Source organism: Vigna angularis, chromosome 5 (assembly GCF_016808095.1).
Source record: "Vigna angularis cultivar LongXiaoDou No.4 chromosome 5, ASM1680809v1, whole genome shotgun sequence".
NCBI lineage: Eukaryota > Viridiplantae > Streptophyta > Magnoliopsida > Fabales > Fabaceae > Vigna > Vigna angularis.
The window spans coordinates 20,746,242-20,758,174 of NC_068974.1; the positions used below are offsets into that span (position 1 = coordinate 20,746,242).

General features: G+C 35.5%; 2 non-coding genes across 2 annotated transcripts; both read right to left on the reverse strand.

Annotated features, from left to right (window-relative positions):
- Nucleotides 1-1,813: 1,813 nt before the first annotated feature.
- LOC128197304 (U2 spliceosomal RNA) lies at nucleotides 1,814-2,009 on the reverse strand. Its single transcript, XR_008249691.1, has one exon. It is a non-coding gene; the product is annotated as a U2 spliceosomal RNA (small nuclear RNA).
- A 3,907-nt stretch (nucleotides 2,010-5,916) lies between these two features.
- LOC128197303 (U2 spliceosomal RNA) lies at nucleotides 5,917-6,112 on the reverse strand. The gene has a single exon (XR_008249690.1). It is a non-coding gene; the product is annotated as a U2 spliceosomal RNA (small nuclear RNA).
- Between the last annotated feature and the right edge of the window lie 5,821 nt (nucleotides 6,113-11,933).

The following is an 11,933-nucleotide window of genomic DNA, read 5'->3' on the forward strand; positions in this document are numbered from 1 at the left end:
GCATGTGGTATTCAATTGCACTTAACTGAAATTATACCTTGAGTATGTTCTGAACCCTATTTGTGTTTGGCAATCATTAAATGTCTATAGTCAATAATTATGTATTTGTTTAACAGCTCATTCCTTGTGGCCGAACAAGTCGTAGAAGGAAGTGTTTATGCTCGAACACACTCAGAATTTCCTTATTGGGTTAGATATCAAGTATGTATATGTTTTCGTTAATTAAAAAAACAATTGGTATAACACTTGATGTTACTGACAGTGGTTTGACGTATTTATAGGTTCATAACCATCCATTAAGTCCCATAATTCAAGAGTTAAGGGATTTTTCAAATTGGCCCATAAGATGCGTCAAAGAATGACATGTGTACTTTATCAATGGGTACATGTTCCACACTGATGCATGGTCCAAAGGAAAGAAGACAACTAATTGTGGTATGTTCATGAAGGGACTTAAAGTATTGTCGATTGAATAGGGTACGGATAGTGGAGAAGCTATCCACTGTGTTGGGTGGCAAAATGTTGAACCACGCCAATGCCTCCCCCTTTAGAGACAAGGAGAAGACCCTACACCAAACTAGATCACTCGTTGAGTAGAACGCCTTGGTGTTGACGATCACAGATGCTCGTTGGGGTTAGTCGACCCATCATACTTCTCGAACACTAGAGGCATCGACCGCTCGGACATCGTTGCCTCCATGAAAGTAGCTATAAAAGGTAGCAAACCCTCTGTCTATATCATTTGCACTGTGAGAGCTCCCATACTCGCCCACGTGCTTGGCTCTTAAATTGTTTTGGTCGTTCGATCAACCTACTTGTTCAGATTGGACAGACTAGCAACGATCGATAGAGAATGTTGAGTGGTCTTCTCCTAACGCACAGTTGTGTTCTCAGCCCTTAGTGTCCCTATCTCGACTTCATGTCTTCCTTGCATCTCTTGCATTTGCCTTTGCATTTCCCTTATCAACTTCAGGGGTTCTTATTCACCTATCTCTCTTATTGGGCTCCTATTCCTTATGGTCACCATTGGATTTTCTTCAACTTCTTAAGATCCCATGGTGGGCGCCAAAATGTTTCGATTTGTGGGATCGAGGTCAATAGTCTTCCAAACTCCGTTCGTTTGACTCCTAACACAGGTCATCATTCGTCCTTCACTATGTTCGTTCATACTGGGAGGTCACCTGAAAAAGACATTTTGATGCCTAAGTTAGCATAGATTCGATAGTCTAATTATAAATGCATATTAAATATAATGAACCTACCACAATACCTCAAACCTCTAGTTTATAGATTTCGAAATTAACTTCGATTAATGTCGACTTAATTATGGATCAGCTAGTAATAAGCATACTTTGACTTAACATAATCATCACTAATCCTAATTCTTGTTTAAGACCGACCGCTCAATTCATTTTGCTTGGCTCACCAATTTACTAGAGATTCTTGACGGATGAGACTGTCTAGTCCTAAACTGACCAAATACTCATACAATACTAAAATACAGCGAATATTTATCTTATATATGGTAATCTTTCTAATATATGAATTATCCATTTCATTTATAAAAAAAAATAAAAATAAAACACAAGTTTATATTAGAACTTCGTCTCTCTTTATATATATTTTATTATATGAATATATAAACTTCATGTCTATATATATATATATATAATTAATGAGACTGACTAAGAAAAGACAGCAAAACAACATCATTAACAAAACTTAATTCGGATAAAGAACAAAATAAAATTAATAGATGATTAAACTAAGACATAAAAGACAAACATTAACATAGAAGCTTCAACTGCAGTAGGTGGGATGCACCCAGCCCTTGCAATAGTGCAAAGCAAGAGCGATGCTGGGGAATCTCAGTAGCAAGCCACTGCAATTGACTCCATCCCTTAAAAAATAAATTTAATATCGTGTGAACCAATGGACCACATATCAGATATTAAACTGATAAGAACAGATACTACACTTGATCTTAGCCAAAAGGCCGAGAAAGGTATGATTTGGGTTGAATATGGATTCCAATTTTATGTTATATGTTGCAGCTTCTTGTCAGAGTCACGATGGATGTGGGACTTTATCACTAGATTGATATGACCAGATGATTATAATTTACTATTAAACCACCCGTATTAATTATGGTTCAAAGTATAAGATAAGTGACTGTAGTTAAATTACGTGAAGTTAGGATTTAACCATAAAGATTTAAACTATTTGAAAAATGTAAACTAGAACATTTCAATGTATTACAACTTCAAATTCAAAATTCCCTGTTTCCTTATCATGGATAAAGATGCTTTAGAAATTGTATGGTTTACCACCTTCCCTTCTGCATACCAAACATTATTTAGGTAACATTTTTCTGATTTGTTACAGGTACCTATAGCCAATGCTATATTTTTCTGGCGTGATTGAGTCCAAGGGTCAGGTAAACCAGTGATGGAGAGGTTATTAAATTTATATAAACTATCTGAAATTGTTGTGATGACTACTTTTCACTCTTTGGATATTAAGTAGATAGATAGACTAGTTCATTTTTGCATTAAGTGACAATATATTTAATTTATTAAATTTGACTAACTTAGATGATTTTAAGTATATAAATGTCAGTATATGTGCTACATGTACAACTCCAAACCCAAAATAATCAATTCTCGGTTGAATAATTATAAGTGAGGGAGAAATAGCAGTGTATAACTTTCTGTAATCTGTTACAGAGAAAGAAAGGAGGAGGAAGTGTATCTGTTGAACCACTACTTTAAGGTTCTTCTCTTGCTTTTTCTGATATACAAATCTCTGTAATTTCTTCATGTCAATATAATCAAATGATAACTAATAATACATTTACAGATTTTTCATAACAGCACAACTTCCTTATCTGTTTTTGTTCTTTATCAGAGAAGAGATTGAATCAAGTTATTTCTGGAACACAACCCACTTAAACAAGGCTTCTTATTTGTTGTGTTATTCAAATTTTAGATAAGTCTTAAATTATTTTAGACAAAGCTTATTGATCTCTGACAAAGGCTACAAAGGGTGATTATTGCTGCTGAGTGCTGTAAGGGTTGAGAAATATTAAATTAAATTTTCTTTCAATTTCTTTTTTTAATTTAGTATTTTTATAATATTGGCATATAAGTGAATTTTCAAAGCACCAAGTCATTGAATTGCTCTGCACTAAAAAGTTAGGACTGAAATCCTCATGGGATTAGCTTCAAAAACTGAAATTTATCAATCCTAAGACTAAAACGTATCTAAAAACACCTAATAAGCACAAATTCATCAAAACAACTATGTTATCATTGAAAGACAAATTTAATCTATCAAAAACATATAAGAACAAAAAATTGGCCCAAAAAGGAGTGTTTTAACTCATAAAAACATGCTGAATTGGGGACTTAACACACTTCATTTTTAAGCCATTGCACCCCACTTAATGCCCACATAAATTTCGCCACATAAATTGGAAAAAGAAACTAGCCTAACTCAGATTGGCCACAAATCAAAGTTTATTGTTTTAATTTTCATGTTAAGCAACTTGCTTTCTATCCTATTTACTATACTACATATGACTACACAAACTAACATCAAAATTATATTTCTACTATAAGAGACAAAAAACAGGAATTGACTTATCAATCTTGCTCCCTTATGCTCAACCAATCTGTGTAGCTTGATCATGCTCAGTTGATTCTACAATTCCCAGGCACTCTGCTGCAGCAGCAACACCTCCTCATCCAATGAAAGTTTTTTGGGTGTGTGAAACTGGAATAAGCCGTGCAGGCCTATCAGCAGCAGGAACAGTTCTATTTAAGCAAAATCAGCTGCATTAAGATCAATTAACACTGCACTAAGAGTGTCAGCTGCAACATCAAAATTAAAATCAACAGTTCCATCCTTGAATTTAACAGAAGTTTCATCAACATGTGCTGCAAAGCTGTTATCAATTGAAATTGTGTCAAAATAGCGCACTCAACAATTGAATAAAATACAGCGGTAGGTATATCAATGTGATCCATAGCAAATGCTGAATCAAGAATATGAGAATGGATAGTCCTAACAGCAGCATGAACATGATAAAAATCATCAAAACCAGTGGGAACATCATGTAATCCAGTAGGAACCTGAAATTCAATTTAAGCGTGAACTGGAGTGTCACAGACTAACTCAGTTTGCAACTATTATTACACACAATTTAAGAACATACACTCCTCACAGACCTCACTTTTCTCTTGAAGTTTTTCACCAACACAATTATAAGTGTACTCATGCTAATACTAAGTTATGTTATTTTCAAAAAATTAAATATTAAAGCCTTTTAGGATTCACCATTGTCCTTTTGTCTTCTTTTCAGTTCACGCTCTTCCCCAGATGAACACAATATATCATCTTTGGGAACATAAGAAACTCCAAGATTAAACTCCACTTCAAGGTTCCCACAATTAGAGACATCTTCACTCATCAAAAGCTTTATATATCATCTTCCAACTTCACAACACTGGCACGAACTTCAAAAGCTTTATATCAAATCCTTAGGATGTGATGTCTTTGACCTGTATCCAAAAGTTGATGAAAACATAACATCTACGAATTTCAGGAAGGAAGCATATAAGAACCATGGGTCAAAGCTTCCACTAAAAGAGTACATCAATTGTGATTCTAAATGATTGACATGCACCAGTTTCTCTGATAACCAATCCGCTTTAAACATCTTGGAAAGGCATCACATGGGTCAATGGTCCTTGCAGGATAATTTAAGTATTCTAAGGCCTAGACCTTAAATCAACATAATCAAACATCCAATAATTTCAAAATAATATTATAAACCAAATTAACTATAATAACTACCCAATAATGGATAAAATAACTGCAATAGTAAGGCGCAACCAACAAGGTATACTTGTGATGAATTTTTTTGTTGTGATATACATGAAGAAACTCGACTTATACTTTCCAATAAGGTATCATAATCTGTCATACCCCAATTATAGTCATCTATATCTTCTAAATTATCTACAAGCTTAAAAAGTTTAAACCCTATAAAATAATTTGTGTTAGGAAAATAAAATCCGGCTAGTCCATGTAACATGTAAAATCTAGCAAAGATTTCAACATCATCCTTGTGATGTTCCTCAAGTTTACAAAAACATCCTCATAAAAAACATTCTCTTTTGTAAAATTGTGATTGTTTCACTCTAATAGTCGTCAATTAATTTTACTTGTCTCTCCACAATACAGAAACCTAATAATAGACAAACATCTAAAGGGATAAAAACTACAAATCTACTTAATATGAGAAAACTCCATCCATATGACCTTTTACATAGCTCTAGAAGTAGTGGAATGCTTATATTTATTTATTCACTTATTTTCAATAATAATTTGAAGGGAGTTTCACTTATTATAGTCTTCTGCATATATGAGATATCATTATTCACTTTCTTAATCCATTTTGTTGCACAACTTATGTCTCAGTCAAATTTGCATGGTTGTAGGATTAAAGCTTTCTTGTTGAATACCTCGAAACAAAAAACAAAAGAGAAACATACTGACTTAAGTAAAAATGATTGGCATATATTATATGGAATATGCAAAATAAGCTAACAATTGTTACTCTTGTAGAATCTGTTTTATTCTTACTATAGGGACAGGAACTGGATTCGAGTAAGGATAAGTTGATTGTAGATTTAGGATTAGTGTAACTTTCTTTTCTTTTTCATAATCTAGGAACACTTAGTTGAGTTTTATTTTTCAATTCAGTTTGAAGAAGCAATAATTTACTTTATAATTTACACTATTTCCTTTGTCCTAGATATCCACTGACTATTTCTTGTGTAAGCTTGAAATTACTTATTATATTACATCCTTGGATGCACCCAGGAAATAAAAAATTAAACTGAACTAAGAGGGATATGCACCCAGCCCTTGCAGTAGTGCAAAGCAAGAGCGATGCTTGGAAATCTCAGTAGCAAGCCACTGCAATTGATCCCAACCCTTAAAAAATAAATTTAATATCGTGTGAACCAATGGTCCACATATCAGATATTAAACTGATAAGAACAGATACTACACTTGATCTTAGCCAAAAGGCCGAGAAAGGTATGCTTTTAACAGTGTAAGTGATGAAGATTTATATTCAGACTTCCAGCTACTTGTCAAAGTCTTGAATAATGTGGGACTTTGTAACTTGATGTGCTTCTTGCTTGGCGTATCCTTTTATAAATTGTCAATAATATTCACTTAAGTCGACAAGTCCATCTAATTGTTTCAAATTTGTTTGCTGAATCCAGTCCTTAATAGCTTTCAATTTTAAAGTATTCATGGCAATAACACCTAGACTTGGCAGAATATGTCCTAAATACTATATTTCCTGCACTATATTCAAGTAGAAGACATTTCTTTTATTCATCCATGAAAACATGTTCGTGAATGAAGGATCTAGAAAACCACTTCTAAATGACGTGTATGCTCATCTATATTGAACTATATGTTAAGATGTGAGAAAAAAAAATGAGAACAAACTTCCTCAAGTCATATTTAAAAATATCATCATTATGCTTTGAAATGTGGCCGGTGGATTCAGTGGGCCAACAGGTATCACAAGTCATTCAAAGTGTCCATGATGCATGCAAAAAAGCAGCTTTTTATCTGTCCACTTGTGCCAACATAACTTGACACTGACATGATCTGAAATTGAGCTAAGAGAAAGAAGTTTTGATAGTTTGTACGGACCATCCAAGAACCATGTTTCTTCTTCATAAAGATTATAGGAGATGAAAAAGGGCTCTTGCTTTGCTGAATAATCCCCTCACGAAACATATATGTCATTAACTTTTCAATTTATGATTTTGGGCTATGGGATAATGGTATGGTTTCACCTTCAAAGGAGTTGCTCCTTCCGTTAAAGAAATATGGTGATCATGGAAATGACGTGGCGGTAATGCAGTTGGAATAGAAAAAAAATGAAGTTTATGAAGGCGATAGAAGAACTAACTCGGGTTCCATTCCCACTGTAAATTCAGGTAATGATAAGGTTTGTGCACTGTGATCCATCAATGTCATGCTATAAACTTTGGCAGCAGAATTTGTATTAATCATATGCCAAATGTCATGTAAATGTGCTTGCATCAGAGCATGATTCACCTTATAAAGTAACAAATTTACCATTATGTAGGAATTTTAAGTTTAAAGACTCATAGTCAACAACATAGGGTTCAGTTGTCTTGGATATTTTGTGTTGAGTTATTGGACTCCCTTCCTATGTGGAGAATAGGTTCAAATAATATGGATCTTTAGGTCTCACTATTTCAAATTGAGATGAGTCAGATTAGTAAAACACATTAGAATCATTTAAAGAGAGGCAAAAGCCAAGTGAGAGAAAAAGAAAGAGAGAAAGTTATTCCCGCATAACCCTAAACCTGCACTGGTGTTTTATTCGCTGTGAACTCGTTCACCGTTGGATCGAGCTGATTTTTGGACAGTAGGTTCCAGACATATGGTTCTTCATTCTGACAGATCGAATCGTCAATCGGAGATCTAGATTGGGAGAAATCGTTCCCGCACCAACAGCCCTATTTTGTGGAATTTTCATCTTCTTGGTTCTCATTTGTAAGCATTTGTACTTATTTAAATTGGCTTATTGAACACATCATTTGGTGTTATTATTGGAGACTCTTTTGTACCCTATTATTGATCATAGTGGATTTTTCTTTGGTCTGGACGACTCGTGGTTTTTACCCTTGCATTATGGGGTTTTCCACGCTAAAAATTGTTGGTGTCTCTTTGTGCTTTGGATTCTATTTTTGTTCTATTTGTTTGGTACTCCTCACAGATTCTCGCAAGAAGGGGGATTGAATTTCCGCTGCGAATTACTGTTTGATAAGTTGTTATATTTTTTGGCCGTTTCCCCATCAGAGTGGTATCAAAGCTCTTTGGTTAAGGGATTGTTTAATTTGCGTGAATGATGGAGGCAAATACAAAATTGATTCCTTTGAATGAAGAAAATTATCACCTATGGAAAGGCAAGATGAAGGATTTGCTATTTGTGAAAAATTTGCATCTTCCAGTTTTTGCTTCCAATAAACCGGAATCCAAGTCAGATGAAGAATGGGATTTTGAACATCAACAGGTATGTGGATTTATCAGGCAGTTTGTTGATGATAATGTTTATAATTTTGTTGCTAATGAGACACATGCGAGAAGCCTATGAGATAAGCTTGAGTCCTTGTATGCCTCTAAGTTAGGAACTAATAAATTGTACTTGCTGAAAAATTTTGTGGAGTTGAAGTACAAGGAAGGAAATCCTGTTTCAAATCACTTGAGTGAATTTCAAGGGCGCTATGATCAATTAGGAGGAGCGGGTATAAAATTTGATGATGATCTATTGGGTTTATTCCTGTTAAACTTTTTACCGAATTCATGGGAGACATTTCGGGTTTCCATGATAAGTGTTACCCTTAATGGTGATATTTCTTTGCAAATGGAAAAGAGTGGTGCTCTTAATGAGGAGATGAGAAGGAAGACACAAGGTACTTCATCTCATTCAGAAGTGCTTATTATAGATAATAGGGAGAGAAGCCAGAAGAAAGAACAAAATAGTGGTAGAGATAAAAGCAGGAGCAAGTCCAAGTCTCGGTACAAGAATGTGGAGTGTCACTATTGTCACAAAATATGACATATAAAGAAGAACTGTTTTTTGTTGAAGAAAGAGAGCAAAGACAAAAAGGGTAAGCAAAGAGAAAAAGATACAGATGATGGTGATCATGTTACTACTACTACATGTTGTGACCTTATTTGTCTTCGTGATTATGACACTATTAATCTTGTATCTGATGAGAGCATGTGGATAATTGATAATGGTGCTACACTGCATGTTACATCTAGGAAGGAGTTCTTCACATCTTATACACCTGGTGATTTTGGAGTATTGAAGATGGGTAATGATGGAGTGTCTAAGGTTATTGGTGTTGGTGATGTTCACTTGCAAACCAACATGGGGATGCAGTTGTTGCTTAGAGGAGTTAAACATGCTCCAGATGTTCGCTTTAACTTGATTTCTGTGCAGGTACTTGATGATGGTGGATTTGATAACCACTTTGGTTCTGGAAAGTGGAAGCTCACCAAAGGTAACTTGATTGTGGCTAAAGGGGAGAAAAACTCTAAGCTTTACTGGACAAAAGCTTTGGTTGCTAAAGATAGTGTGAATGCCACGTATATGGAGTCATCTTTGTGGCACAGAAGGCTTGGGCATATTAGTGAAAAAGGACTTAGTTGCTTAGTTAAAAAGGATGTTCTCTCAGGATTGAAGAGTGTAGAGTTGGAGAAATGTTTTCACTACATGGCTGGTAAACAAACCAGAGTATCCTTCAAGAAGCATCCTCCTTCCAAGAAGTCAGAGTTGCTTGAATTGGTGCATTCTGATGTTTGTGGCCCATTGAAGGTAAAGCCTTTTAGTGGTGCACTTTACTTTGTTACTTTTATTGATGATTGTTCCAAGAAGCTTTGGGTTTATGCTTTACAGAGAAAGGACCATGTGTTGGACAAGTTTAAAGAATTTCATGCTTTGGTTGAGAGACAGTCAGGCAAGAAGCTGAAGCGCATTCGTACTGACAATGATGGTGAATATTGTGGACCATTTGATGCTTATTGTAGACAGTATGGTATTGCACATGAGAAGACTCCTCCCAAAACTCCTCAGTTGAATGGTTTAGCAGAGAGGATGAACATGACATTGATTGAAAGAGTTAGGTGTACGCTTTCTGAAGCAAAATTGCCCAAGCATTTTTGGGTTGAGGCATTGTTTACAGCAGTGCATGTTATTAACCTAAGTCCTGCAGTCGCTTTGAACTTTGAGGTGCCAGACAAGATTTGGTTTGGCAAGAATGTTACTTATTATCATTTGTGTGTCTTCGGTTGTAAAGCATTTGTTCATGTTCCAAAGGATGAAAGATCCAAGTTGGATGTGAAGACAAGGCAATGCATCTTCATTGGCTTTGGTCAGGATGAATTTGGCTACAAGTTGTATGATCCCGTTGAAAAGAAAGTTGTTAGAAGTCATGATGTGCAATTCATGGAAGATCAAACCATTGAAGATATTGATAAGGTGGAAAAGTCTACACCTAAGGAAGATGGTAATGTGGCTGATTTTGATCCAATTTGGTTGTCTATTAATTATTTGGATATTGATGTTCATGATGATGAACAACATGGTGATACTAATCAACAGATTGGAGATGACTTGGATGTTCCTATTGATAATGTTGATGAAGAGGAACATGATGTGTCACTAGATGAGAGTCTTGGTGATGTACCTGAGTTATCAAAAGCTCAACCTAGAAGATCTGATAGGCCAAAACAACCTTCTAAGAAGTACTCTACCAATGAGTATGTATGTTGACTGATGACGGAGAACCTGAATGTTATGAGGAGGCCATTGAAAGTAAAGAAAAGCAAAAGTGGTTGGATGCAATGCAGGATGAGATGAAATCTCTGCATGATAATCACACTTATGACTTGGTGAAGTTACCTAAGGGTAAGAGAGCCGTAGAGAACAGGTGGATTTTCAGGGTGAAGCAAGAGAGCAGTTCTACATCTACCAGATATAAAGCCAGTTTAGTGGTGAAAGGCTTCAGACAAAGAAAGGGTGTTGACTTCAATGAGATTTTCTCACCTGTGGTGAGGATGACATCCATAAGAACTATGTTAAGTTTAACTGTTACTCTAGATTTGGAGGTTGAGCAGATGAATGTGAAGACAACTTTCCTTCATGGTGATTTGGAGGAAGAGATTTACATGAAGCAACCAGATGGTTTTCTTGTTGAAGGCAAGGAAGACTATGTGTGTAGGCTACGAAAAAGCCTATATGGTTTCAAGCAGGCTCCGAGGCATTGGTATAAGAAGTTTGAGTCTGTTATGTGTGAGTAAGGCTACAAGAAGACTACTTCTGACCATTGTGTTTTTGTCAGAAAATTTTCTGAGAATGATTTCATTATACTGTTGTTATATGTTGATGACATGCTTATTGTTGGGAAAGATGTATCCAAAATTGACAGGTTGAAGAAGCAACTAGGTGAGTCATTTGCCATGAAAGACATGAGAGCTGCTAAGAAGATTCTTGGTATAAGTATCACTCGTGATAGAAAAGAGAAGAAACTTTGGCTATCACAGGAGCACTACATTCAGAAGGTGTTGTAAAGATTCCAAATGGAAAATGCTAAAGTTGTAAGTACTCATTTTAAGTTGAGTGTTAAACAAAGTCCTTCAAATGAAGCTGAGAAGATGGATATGAGCAAAGTTCCTTATGCTTCTGTTGTGGGTAGTTTGATGTATGCAATGTACAAGGCCTGATATTGCACATGTTGTTGGTACAGTCAGTAGATTTCTGTCAAATCTAGGTAGAGAGCATTGGAATGCTGTGAAATGGATTTTGAGGTATCTTCATGGTCCTAGTGGTTTAAGGCTTAGTTTTGGAGGTGATAAGCCTACTTTGGTGGGTTACTCAGATTTAGATATGGCTGGAGACATTGATTCCAGAAAGTCTACTTCAGGGTATTTGATTCATTTTGCAGGGAGAGCCTTGGCTTGGCAATCAAAGTTGCAAAAGTGTGTAGCGTTGTCTACTACTAAGGCAGAATTCATTGCACTTACTGAAGCATGTAAGGAGTTGTTATGGGTGAAGAAATTCTTGCAGGAGCTTGGTTTTGTGCAAGGGAAATACTTGTTGTATTGTGACAGTCAAAGTGCTATTCATCTTGGTAAGAATCCAACTTTTCATTCTAAATCCAAACATATTGATTTGAGGTATCATTGGATACATGATGTTTAGGATGCTAGCTTGTTGGAATTAGCTAAACTTCATACAAATGATAATGGTGCTGATATGATGACCAAGGCATTGCCAAGAGGAAAGTTTGAAGTTTGTTGTG